We start from the raw sequence: 12,991 nt of genomic DNA on the forward strand, positions 1-12,991 counted from the left end.
GGTTTTGGGCAATCCTACCATTCCCTGTTAATAACTTAGCGATAAGTGTAAAAACTTTTAAATAAATTTGCTGGGCAATGTTGCCTACCCGTTTTTGCTCATTTCCATATAAGGCTCGCCTAAGCATTTTACAAAGGCTAGGGTTGTCACTTTTGAGAAAATCTGTTACAATAGTTTAATCGCCAAAAATATGATTTTTGCTGTGTTTTTCATTAGTTAACGGGATAAAACATCTAAGTAAAGGATAATAAGACAAATTAAATACAGTATATATTTATAAACTTACTTTAGTGTACAAACATAACCTTATTTTACATGCGAAGTTGGGTAAATTAGATGAAAGTGACAACCCTAATCCGTTTTCGGTGGTGGGCAATGTTGGTATGGATGCCAAATCACCGGATTACTTTACCCACCGCTAAAACTCGCTAAAAATTACAAATTAAAGATATCTTATTGATACTGTTTTAACACCCCCTGGCACTGATTAAAATAACCGACTTGGTTTCACATTACATCTCAAAACTTTTTGAAGTGAAAATTTCTTTAGCGGCGTGTAATAGTGCCCTTGCGGCCTATTTGCTGAATAAATGTTGAAGTTTGAAGTTTGCATGCCAAGTTTCGTGCTTTCTGCCGGATGGGACAGGATTTAGGATGGGTCAGACCAGGACCGCATTTTTGCAGGTTCATCTTTTATTAGCCAGACTCTACCTCCATACTAAATCGAGCTAAGGAGTCGCACTATAAAGAAATATTGAACATTTTCTTTCAAGTTGATATACAGGGTGTCCATGCATTAGGGTATTTATATTCAATATTCAATAATTTATTCATAAAATCAATACAATTTTACACGTCAATGGTATTTAGAACCAGTATACAAAGTATCATAACAAATTACGATTTTTTTACTTTGGAGCAACCTGTATGTGTTAGTAGCTCCTGAGGTAATAAATAGTATGACTAGATTTTGCCCTGTGCGCGGGGCCCTAGGGCCCCGCGGTCTTCTTGTAGTTTGTTGTTGGTGCTGTTGTTTTTGTTGTAGTAGTAGTAGTAGTAGTTTGTTTTCCAAAGGGAAAAAGAAATAAAGTTGTACTTTTGCTAGGACGAAAAGATCCGCGTGAAAGCACTACATTCCCGCAGCTCGGCCTGGCCTCGCGTGCTTGGGAACTCGTAAGGGACGCTCCGGGCCTTCGGCCCTACGCGGAGCTCGGCCTTCGTCCTTCGCTGGGTTTCGAAGCGTTTAAGCGGGAAGTTGGAGCTTAAACACGACCCAATAGGAAAAGTGTCTTAGACAAGCGAAACGGCGGGCCGAAGGCCGAAGGCCGTAGGCCAACTTCCCCCTCTCGTGTGACGCTTCGGGCCTTCGGCCCTACGCGGAGCTCGGCCTTCGGCCTTCGCGAGCCTCGACGCTTCGCCGTCGGGCCTTCGGCCCGCCGGCTTCGCTTATCAAGACAGTTGACTTTGTAGAACCCTTGGGGGAACTGCATTCACGCAGCTCGGCCTTCGGCCTCGCGTTTTGGGAGTCGGGGTGGAGGCTCCGGGCCTTCGGCCCTCCGCCGGGGTCGGCCTTCGGCCTCCCGGCCTGAAGCTCGTCCTTCGGGCTCGCTTAACACACTTTTTGTATAGGATTTTGCTTTGTTCGTCATTCCCGCAGCTCGGCCTTCGGCCTCGCCCAAAATTACTGGGGGCGGGGCACGCTTGGATATTCGGGGTGAAGCTCCGGGCCTGACGGCCCTACGCGGGGTCGGCCTTCGGCCTCCCGGCCTGAAGCTCGCCCTTCGGGCTCGCTTAACCTACTTGGAAATTTGAATTTTGCCCTTGTCGCCCGCCATTTTGGATTTTTCCAAAAATTTTTTTTACATGGTAATGCTGGGCCCCCTAGCTCGCCGCATGCCAAATCTCAGCGCACTCGGACCAACTTGAAAAATTAAAAAAAAAAGTCGGCCATTTTGAAATTTTTTAAATGCAGTTTGATTTGTTTCGGGGCCCTCTATGACATTTGGTCGAGCACCCCCCACCTACCTCGCACCGTTTAAAAGTTGCCATACAAAATTAAAATAACCATTATTTCCGCCATCTTGGATTTTTTCCAAAAATTTTTTTTTTCATAGGAATCTAGAGGCTTCTATCTCTCGCCATGCCAAATCTCAGCGCGCTCGGACCAACTTGAAAAAAAAAAAAAAGTCGGCCCGTTTGAAAATTTTTAAATGCAGTTTATTTTGTCTCGGGGCCCTCTATGACATTTGGTCGAGCACCCCCCACCTATCTCGCACCGTTTAAAAGTTGCCATACAAAATAAAAGGGGCCATTTTTTCCGCCATCTTGGATTTTTTCGAAATTTTTTTTCCCATACGAATCTAGAGGACCCCGAGATTCCGTGACCAAAATTTCAGCGCGCTAGGACAAACTTGAAAAAATTAAAAAAAAAAGTCAGCCATTTTGAAAAAAAAATGGCGGCGTCAAAAACTGCTAGGGTCCCTCTATGACCCTCTATGGTCGAGCACCCCCCACCTACCTCCCACCGTTTGGCCGGGCCGTCGAACATTTTTCTGACCGGAAGCGGTAGGCCAAAAGTCGGAATTTTCTGAAGTCACGAGACCGCCCTCTATACGACCGTACCAAAGTCTAACACCCCACGAACCTCCTTCTGGGAGAACAATCACGTCAATTAATCAGTCGTGTTGCAGCTTTAAATAAGATTAATTATTAATTATTAAATTATTAAATTAAATTAAATTAATTAAAACTTTCTTCGACCGTTTTGATTATCTTTTTTATTTATGACATTAATAAGATTCTGACTTTTGACAAATGTCATCATTGCCGCACATTTTCAAACAAATTGTCAAAAGCACTGCCAATGATTAATACAGTATGTTTCTTTTTGTTGTCGATTATTGGAATTAACTTTTGTTTGATAATTTAATGTTTTATCTTTTGTTCTAATTAAAAAGAAATTACCGTTAGAGCATTTCTGAGAAGTAACCCTATGTGGGATTTCAGGGTTTGTCCAATGGCTAAGGTCACCCTGTATTTAAAAACGTAAACGTTAAAGTTTTTGGGATATATGTATAGTAGACTATTTATACTCCACATTGATACCATAAGAAGTTAATAAAACTGCCTGAAAGTTAGAGAGGACTATGGAGGAGATTACTGTTTACTAGCTTTTGACTTAACTCCTGGCCCCTGTTTCACCAACGTGACAGGTGCGACGAATTGTAAAATCACTGTTGCTGACGTCACAGGCATCCATGAACTACGGTTACCGCTTACCATCGGGCGGGCCGTATTCCTGTTTGCCACCATCATTGTATTATTAAAAAAAAACTTTATGATATCGGAAAAAAAACAGATATTTCTCTTGCTAAGTTTATGACAATTGTCACAGAAACACTGCAATTGTCACGAAATTCCGACATATAACTCATTACCTGTCAAGAATTACCTACAATTCTTCTAGATCTTTGACAATTGTCAGAAACTTCACAGGAGAAATATCTGTTTTTTCCGATATAATAAAGTTTTTTTTTAATAATACAATGATGGTGGCAAACAGGAATACGGCCCGCCCGATGGTAAGTGGTAATCGTAGCCCATGGATGCCTGTGACGTCAGCGATAGTGATTTTACAATTCGTCGCACCTGTCACCGATGTGAAATTGGGGCCTGGCCTCTATTTCACTACGGTGGCAGGTGCGACACTTGTCGACATCACAGTTGGTACTGACGTTACAGGCCTCCATAGGCTACGGTAACCGCTTACCATCAGACGGGCGGTGTGCTTGTTTGCCACCAACATGTTCATAAAATAAAAACTCCATTATATCGCCAAATACTAAGTACTTATTTTGCGAAGCTAATGACAATTGTCACAAGAAACACGACAATTGTCGGTAATTCTTGACAGCAAATGAGTTCTGTGTAACACTATATGTGTAAAATGAATATAGGCGTGGAATCGAATGTATTTGCAGCCAACAAAATGCCAATGTTTGTTCAGCTACCTGTTCACCTGTTTAAATTGCTTATTATCAATTTAGATCCGGATTTTAAACCTGGCTGACATCGGATAGCCATTTATATTGATGTCAATGGTGTTGGTGAATATTTTAATTCATTCGGGCGAAAACCGGAAGGTTGGTTGGGTATCATAAAATGTTCATGGAGAGAAATTGTAAAGGCCCCAGTACACAATGGGCCATTGCCGGCCACTCCAAGGGACGCAGCCATGCGGTAGAATGAGATAGCAATATCATTTGCTCCCTCTAACGCATAAATGCGTCCCTTGGAATGGCCGGCGATGGCCCATTGTGTACTGGGGCCTTAAGATATGGTATTGTAATCAACAACTGCAAACTGAAATAAATGTCATATACTAAGAAAAAGTGACCAAGGCCTCCAGTGCCCCAGGCTGGAATCGAACCAGCGTCCTCTGCTATCGCGGCAGGTGCCTGAACCACTCGGCCACCGGGCCACAGCAACATTAGTCAAATTTTCCAAGTATATGCACTTCCTACTGAAGGCTTGTGGCGCCCCCTAGCCATCTCTAAGGTAGAACAGTATGGTTCGAACCTTCTATCTGGATCATTCTCATGATGATACCGAGCTAGCGAGAGAGATGGCGCTGCCAATCAATACTATGAAGTATTTGAACAAATTAAATTATTTTTCAGAAAATATTTTAATTTGTTTTTATCAAGTAGAAACACTACTATATAAATTATAAACTGAAATAAATGTCATATACTAAGAAAAAGTGACCAAGGCCTCCAGTGCCCCAGGCTGGAATCGAACCAGCGTCCTCTGCTATCGCGGCAGGTGCCTGAACCACTCGGCCACCGGGCCACAGCGACATTAGTCAAATTTTCCAAGTATATGCACTTCCTACTGAAGGCTTGTGGCGCCCCCTAGCCATCTCTAAGGTAGAACAGTATGGTTCGAACCTTCTATCTGGATCATTCTCATGATGATACCGAGCTAATTAATAATTAATAATAATAATAATAATTAATAATAATAATAATAAGGCGTAGGGATGTGACGACCCCATCGCCCGCTGGTTTTACCAGTGCAATCAGTCAACGCAGGGCAGCTTGTGGCGAGCTGTTGGGGATTAGCGACCTCACGTACCCGAGTGCTCCTGGGGAGTTCTGTTACCCGCAAGGAGGGTGGGTGGGACAGGATTCTCTGCCTCTGGCTTGCCTTAGCCGGCCGGCCAGAGTGGAGTCGTTAGAGCTATAAGCTCCAGGGGTGGAAGTGAAATATGCATAAGACGCGAGTTGGCACAGTGGCTGTTAACAGCCACTGGGTAGAAAGCGGCGCACACCTCTCGACACCCCTGAGCCGCTCACACCGGTGTTGCCCTTGAGCCATCCTAGATGTCGCTTTTTGTGGGGGCCCATCTTGTGAGGGCGAGTCACCGCCTGCCGGAAATAAAATTGCATACCGTTTTATTAGGCAGGCGTCCGGTTTTTTTACCCCATAGCTCAGTACTTAGTCCATCGCTTTCACCCAATAACCTAGTTCATTTTAGATTCCATCAACTCTCAATAGCCCTTACACCCTAGCGGGTGCTGCCTCTGCGTGCGTCCCATGACACGGGCAAGGGCAGCATCCGCTCGGTGTACCCCTTACATTTCATTAAAGTGTCAAAAGGGCCTCTACGTGTTAGCTTCGGCTCCGCGCATGCCTCCCAAAGGTCCGGAACACCATTGTTCCGTGATGGGAAAGACATACAAATAATAATAATTTAATTTGTTCAAATACTTCATAGTATTGATTGGCAGCGCCATCTCTCTCGCTAGCTCGGTATCATCATGAGAATGATCCAGATAGAAGGTTCGAACCATACTGTTCTACCTTAGAGATGGCTAGGGGGCGCCACAAGCCTTCAGTAGGAAGTGCATATACTTGGAAAATTTGACTAATGTCGCTGTGGCCCGGTGGCCGAGTGGTTCAGGCACCTGCCGCGATAGCAGAGGACGCTGGTTCGATTCCAGCCTGGGGCACTGGAGGCCTTGGTCACTTTTTCTTAGTATATGACATTTATTTCAGTTTATAATTTATATAGTAGTGTTTCTACTTGATAAAAACAAATTAAAATATTTTCTGAAAAATAATTTAATTTGTTCAAATACTTCATAGTATTGATTGGCAGCGCCATCTCTCTCGCTAGCTCGGTATCATCATGAGAATGATCCAGATAGAAGGTTCGAACCATACTGTTCTACCTTAGAGATGGCTAGGGGGCGCCACAAGCCTTCAGTAGGAAGTGCATATACTTGGAAAATTTGACTAATGTCGCTGTGGCCCGGTGGCCGAGTGGTTCAGGCACCTGCCGCGATAGCAGAGGACGCTGGTTCGATTCCAGCCTGGGGCACTGGAGGCCTTGGTCACTTTTTCTTAGTATATGACATTTATTTCAGTTTATAATTTATATAGTAGTGTTTCTACTTGATAAAAACAAATTAAAATATTTTCTGAAAAATAATTTAATTTGTTCAAATACTTCATAGTAACAACTGCAAAGTTTTTTTTACATCGGTTTGTGGCAAATACTGTTTAGTTTATCTTTATTTTAAAACGAAAAATGTCAACTTGCATGTTTTCTCCACTGTACACAGAATAAGTAATGATGTTACTATATCTCATATGTTCAGAATATTACTTGAATAAACTTATTATCCTATATAAAATGTGTGTTTTTATATTTCTAAACCCAGTTTCTAAGTAGATTGCACATACATTATAGTCACATTAAAATTCCATTTTGCGAAATAAAGAATTTAACATTTAACTTTGCAAAAGTAGATAATTGTTATTAGAATATTTTCTAAAAGCAATAAAAATAGATTAGGTTAGATTCGAGCTACAATGACATTAGGTTGGGTTCAAGGTAAGGTTGCAGGGCCTCAACAAGGGAAAAAAAGGGGGAGGGACTGTTGGCCTGGCTAAGTGAGCCAGAACTCACCCACTACTCCCTACTACTGCCGTAAGCAGGTAATGAATTCCCAATGTATTAGGTATAGGTTTAATAAATTATAAATATATTTCATTAATAACATAATAATATACAAATATGTAAAAGCATAAAGTAATAAATAAGCCTACAGTAATCACGTATACCGGTCCCACGGATGCGGATGTTGCTTACATAATCTCGTCTGTCAAGGAGTTTCGGCAGGAAAGGCCTTGGCAGACTTAAAAATTTCCGAAATGAGGGTTCATACCTACCGACTGGAATTGGTTTCATGGAGGTATCAGATGGGTTAATGTAGGGTAACTGATGTACACCTTGCTAACATAATCTCGTCTGCCAAGGTGTTTCGGCAGGAAAAGCCTTGGCAGACTTATATATTCATGAAATGAGGGTTCATACCTACCGACTGGAATTGGTTTCATGGCGGTATCAGATGGGTTAGTGTACGGTAACCGATGGTCATCTTGCTTATAATCTCGTCTGCCAAGGTGTTTCGGCAGGAAAAACCTTGGAAGACTTATATATTCCTAAAATGGGGGTTCATACCTACCGAATGGAATTGGTTTCATGGTGGTATCAGATGGGTTAGTGTAGGGTAACCGATGGCGACCTTGCTTACATAATCTCGTCTGCCATGGTGTTTCGGCAGGAAAAGCCTTGGCAGACTTATATATTCCTGACATGAGAGTTCATACCTACCGACTGGCATTGGTTTCATGGTGGTATCAGATGGGTTAATTTAGGGGTCCCGATGGTCACCTTTGAGAGCGTCTGCCAAGCACTTCCGGCAAAAAAAATAGTGGCAGACTTCGCTTTTCTGTGTCTACATGTAAATTTCTAACTGCTGCCATAACTACTATCTCGGTATCAGATGGGTTAAATCAGCCCCTTTTTTCGCACCGGAAGTGGCCTTCTTTTTCGTACTTTCGGCAAGTTCCGCCGTGGCAGACTATCGAATTCGGACTTAGCATAACTTTTCTGGGAAACCATTGTGCATTTCATCGTGGTATCAAGTCGGTTAGAAATTTTGCGGCCGGCTCTTCTACCATTATAGATATTCCGAAGCAATGTTTAGCTCGGCGAATGTTCTATACACCACACTGTAGCGTATAAACACTTACTTGCTTTGCACAGCAAAGCACACTTTAAAATATACGAGGTCCACACACCGTAGGTAGGAAACTACCACCAAAAAAGTCTGACCTTTAAACAATGAGCACAGCACACTGGCCTAAAAATAAATAATTATGATAGGCTCGCCTGACTTTCTTAGACGATGGGGTACAAAAATCGGGTGCACCGCACACCGATGCTCCGCCACACGGTGACGTTGCGTGGATGCTGCAACAGCTTCCACTCGCAAAAAAACAGCTTGGCCCGCGCGAACACCTGCACCGGCCACACACACTGTGCGCTTTTTCGCCAAAGCAATGGCAAAATGAAATCATTGGAGTTTAACGTCCACGGAGTCGACAATTTGCCGACCGCGAAACACACTGTGTCCACGTAGCGTTGCTAACCGCGTCAATGCACTGCACTATAACCAACCGGCCCATAAGTCCAACTGCTTTTTAATATAGTTATTTTTCACCTCGAAGGACCAATGTTAGGCGCAGGTCGTGAAAGGAAACGCCAAACATAAATTTTAAATAAAGAACTATATTTCCACTTCCATTCGAGCCGAGGTTACCGTTAAAACTAAACTTAAGAATTTTTCTTACTCTACCTACATATGTATCTAGATGTACGGTATGTATCGTACAAGCGCGTGGCGGTAACGATTTCCATACAAATGGAACTATGCCCAAAGTCAAAGATTAAAAATGTTTACTAAAACACTGAATTTGGCATTTTAAAAATTTTAATATAATGTTTTAATGAGTTTTCCATGCATTTTTGCCCTTTTTTGGTACAAATTTGTTGTTTTAATTTTTCTTCCATACAAACTTTCTCCCCGGTCTCCCCCCCATTTCCACCCCTTAAGGGTTGATTTTATAAAATTCTTCTTACTGTGGACCTTATGAGGTTATTTAACCATACGTCTATAATAATAGTTCAATGATCAGTAGGTATACAAGGTTTAGCTAAATTTTTTTTTTGCAAAATGGAGGCCAGTTTATTATATGATGTCAAAGTTTATAATACAATACAATACAAATCTTACAATCTACAATAAAATTAAATCTAAATTATATCAACAGCGTCATCTAGCGGACTGTTGTTGTTCTAGCTAGTTGCAGATTTAGGTGATGGTTCTACCGTCGTCGGTCGCTAAGTAATAAGTTACCTTTACTAGGTAATATTGCAGGCAACTTGGTATAGATGGCGGTGTGATGCAAATTTAAAGTTTGTAACCACAAATTTTCGCCACGCTTCATAATGCTTGAATTTGTAGGTGGCAGAAGTTATAAAGTTATTGATTATTTTTGTCAAGTTATACATGTATGAAGGTCTTTATGAAGCACCGTAACTTAACACGGATGGACGGGACAGAAACGATGAAGTAGGTAAAATACTTTCTTCAGTGATTGTAGTTAGGGATATCTAGGTTTTTATTTAGTACATTGCAGAACTCAGAGCAAAATACCGGTAGCCGGTAAGTATAGGGTGTTCAGCTCCAGCCAGCTGATTTAGTTTCATGAGTGTTGCGGATTATTGACACAGGGTTGTTATAATATGCAACAAATTATTTCTACAAAACCGGCCAAGTGCAAGTCGGACTCGCGCACGAAGGGTTCCATTCCATTACGCAAAAAACGGCAAAAAAAACACGTTTGTTGTATGGGAACCCCACTTAAATATCTATTACGGTTCATGAGATATACCCCGGTGACAGACACCTTTCCGTTTTTAACCTTTGGGTACGGAACCCTAAAAACGGCTTTTCACTTAGTACCGCAACCCCAAGGCGTAAGTTATTCAATAACTTCGGACTAATATGCAGAAATTTGCTAATCGATTTAAGTAAGTACTTACCTATACTTTTATTTTTTTCCATGTTTGTGTTGTTTCGTGACTTCACGCTTAATTAGAATAATTAAATATTCAAAATACCCTTGATTAGCATGTCAGTATCGGATTTTTACTTGTGCATGTTTAATGACCGTGCATGACACACGAGACTTAGCAAAGTCAAATCAAAATTATCAAAAAACAGTATCTACTAAGCTCATTTACAGTGAACGTAAATGTGCAAGTTTACTCATAAGATTTTGTATAAATAATATGTGAAGAATCTCTAGTGATTCACTCATCTTAAAGAGTATTATCCAAGATATACTCAAATGCTATTTCAATTTTATTCCAAAATAATTACTTAACTAAATTAACAAAAACAAAGATTTGATTCGTATTTCTTGAACGCCTATATTTTTGCAATATCAACGCACGCAGCCTGACTTTGCTACGAATTAAATATTATTTATAAGTAAAAGGTTATTACAATACATGTAGCATGTTAGTAATGTTACTGACGGATAGTGAGGTAGTTTTCTAGTAGAAAGTAGTTATATTAAGGGATTAATCTATTTAAAGGATTTTTTTATGCGTGTAGGTATCAAACGATAAGACCACCTGTTGTTACCTAATACCACAGAACACTAATTTTCTCAGTGTTCTGTGCCTAATACCTACTATTACCTGTTTTTGTCGTTATATGATTCAATTTCATTTTTTCTTTTAGTACAATAATGAATATTATTGTCTATTATAAATCGCTTATAAGCAGCTAGACTTTCAACAACATCGTAGTCATAAGTAGTAGTCATTTAGTCGTGCAGAGAAATAGTTGACAATGCGTACAGTAGACCCATCCATCTGGTCCAAGAAGATCCAACGTCGTAAACTGCATCTATCTCGTCCATTGAGGTTCGGTTCACGATGGGGGCTGGAGGCCCGCGTGAGGGGCAGCTTCAGAGACGCCATGGCGGAGTTCTGGAGAAACTGCTCCGTAGAAGGAGTAAGGAGGATTGTCAATGAAGACACACCACAATATGAGAGGTCAGTTGAGGTTCGGTTCACGAAGGGGGCTGTTGTTCATATTAAGTTATTCTGTGATTCTCCACGGGTTTCCCCACGCCGGGCGAGGAAAATTCGCGTGACACTCTGACCGGAGCTGTAAATACATCTACTAAATGTTTCACTGTTCCAGATACCGTTGGTTGCTGCTAGTTACAATCTCCCTAATAGCCGGCCTCCTGGCGCTCTCCGTGAACCTAGCGCGGCTGGTCACGGAGCCCCCCCTCGTCATCAGCCTTCAAAGCGCCCAGCACTCCATCGAAGACCTGGCCTTCCCAGCTGTGGCGTTGTGCAGCTTTAACGTCGTCAGCCAAAAGAAGTTGGACAAAATTTCAGCTGACATGTAAGAATCTGAAAAGGAATGTCAATTATCAGATGTATTGACCCTAACTGAAACCCGCCTCGACACCTCTGTGCACGATTCCGAGCTTTTCCCTGCCGACTTCAGCGTGCTGCGCTGTGACCGTCCCGGCCGCGGCGGAGGCGGAGTGCTGCTCGCGGCGCGCGCGCCGTATTGTTTGCGGGAGCTAGATTGTGACGCGCATCCACAGGATGAAATTATCTGTGCACTTCTTACTAAGGGACGTTTGAAATTGATTCTGTGTGTCATATATTTGGCCCCTAGAATACCTGACGTTCGTTACCATTCTGCATTCCGATGTCTAGAGAAAGTTGTAAGCTCGCATTCATACCCAATTGTAATAGTAGGTGATTTTAACTTATACTCGGCCACAACCAACGTCCGTAAGTCATTTGAAAATTTTATGCATTATTGTAACCTGGCCCAACATAATAAAATATTAAATGATCTCAATCGGTTACTGGACCTGGTGCTGTCAGACAACGTGACCTCTCAAATATTAGTCGAGGAAGCTGTCGCTGGACTTGTAACAGTAGAAAAACATCACCCTCCACTTAACATAGAGGTGTCATGCCCATCTCTATTCAGTAAAAATTGTCCAAATAGCACGAATAGCCCACCTAACAACCACGACAGTATACCTATAAGAAATTACCGTAAGGCTAACTTTCATCTACTGTATCAAAAATTAGCTACCACGGACTGGTCCCCTCTCCTTAATATTAACGAGACAAATGATTGCACTAACCTTTTTTATGCCATTTTAGATGAAATCCTCACAGAGTGTGTACCCCTAAGAAAACCCCACAAGAATAAACCTAAGCACCAGTATCCAGAATGGTTTTCAGCGGATCTCATTGATTTAAACAAATTAAAAAATCAATATCACAAGTTATTCAAACAAACAAGCGATCAACTTTATTATGCGTTTTTCACCTACTATCGGAGGATGGTAAATATTCAGACTGAAGCTGCTGTGCGATCGTACGTAAATAACCTACAAAGTAATATCATTCGTGACCCTTCCACCTTCTGGAAATATATAAAACGAAATCGAGGTTCGAATCAACCTGCAACTTTTGGCAATATGTCTTCGCAAGATGTGGCTGACTCATTTGCAACTTTTTTTAAAGAAGTCTTTCTAAAAAATGCCCCCACTCTCGACGTGACAACAGCATGTTTGGATGCCAGAGCTGAACTACCCAACTGCAGAGACCGGCTTATAACCCTTGATGACATAAGTGACAATGATATTCGCAAAGCCATTAATCACTTGCGGCCCAAACAAACACAGGGACCAGATGGAATCCCGCAGTATGTCGTTAGAGACTGCTGTGAAGCATTTGTGCAACCCCTGAAGTGTATATTTAACTTGGCTTTAAAAAACAGAACCTACCCAACAGCCTGGAAGACGACCAAAGTATTGCCAATTCATAAATCAGGCTCGAAATCGAATGTCCATAACTACAGACCAATTGCTGTACTCTGCATCTTCGGTAAGGTTTTTGAATCAATTATTTACTCAAAAATATTCAAACAGCTAAACGGTTGGTTCTGCGACGAGCAACATGGGTTTTTACCAAAGCGCTCAACTACATCTAACCTACTTAATATTGTATCTTTGTTAG

Source organism: Cydia splendana, chromosome 18, assembly GCF_910591565.1.
Source record: "Cydia splendana chromosome 18, ilCydSple1.2, whole genome shotgun sequence".
Classification (NCBI taxonomy): domain Eukaryota; kingdom Metazoa; phylum Arthropoda; class Insecta; order Lepidoptera; family Tortricidae; genus Cydia; species Cydia splendana.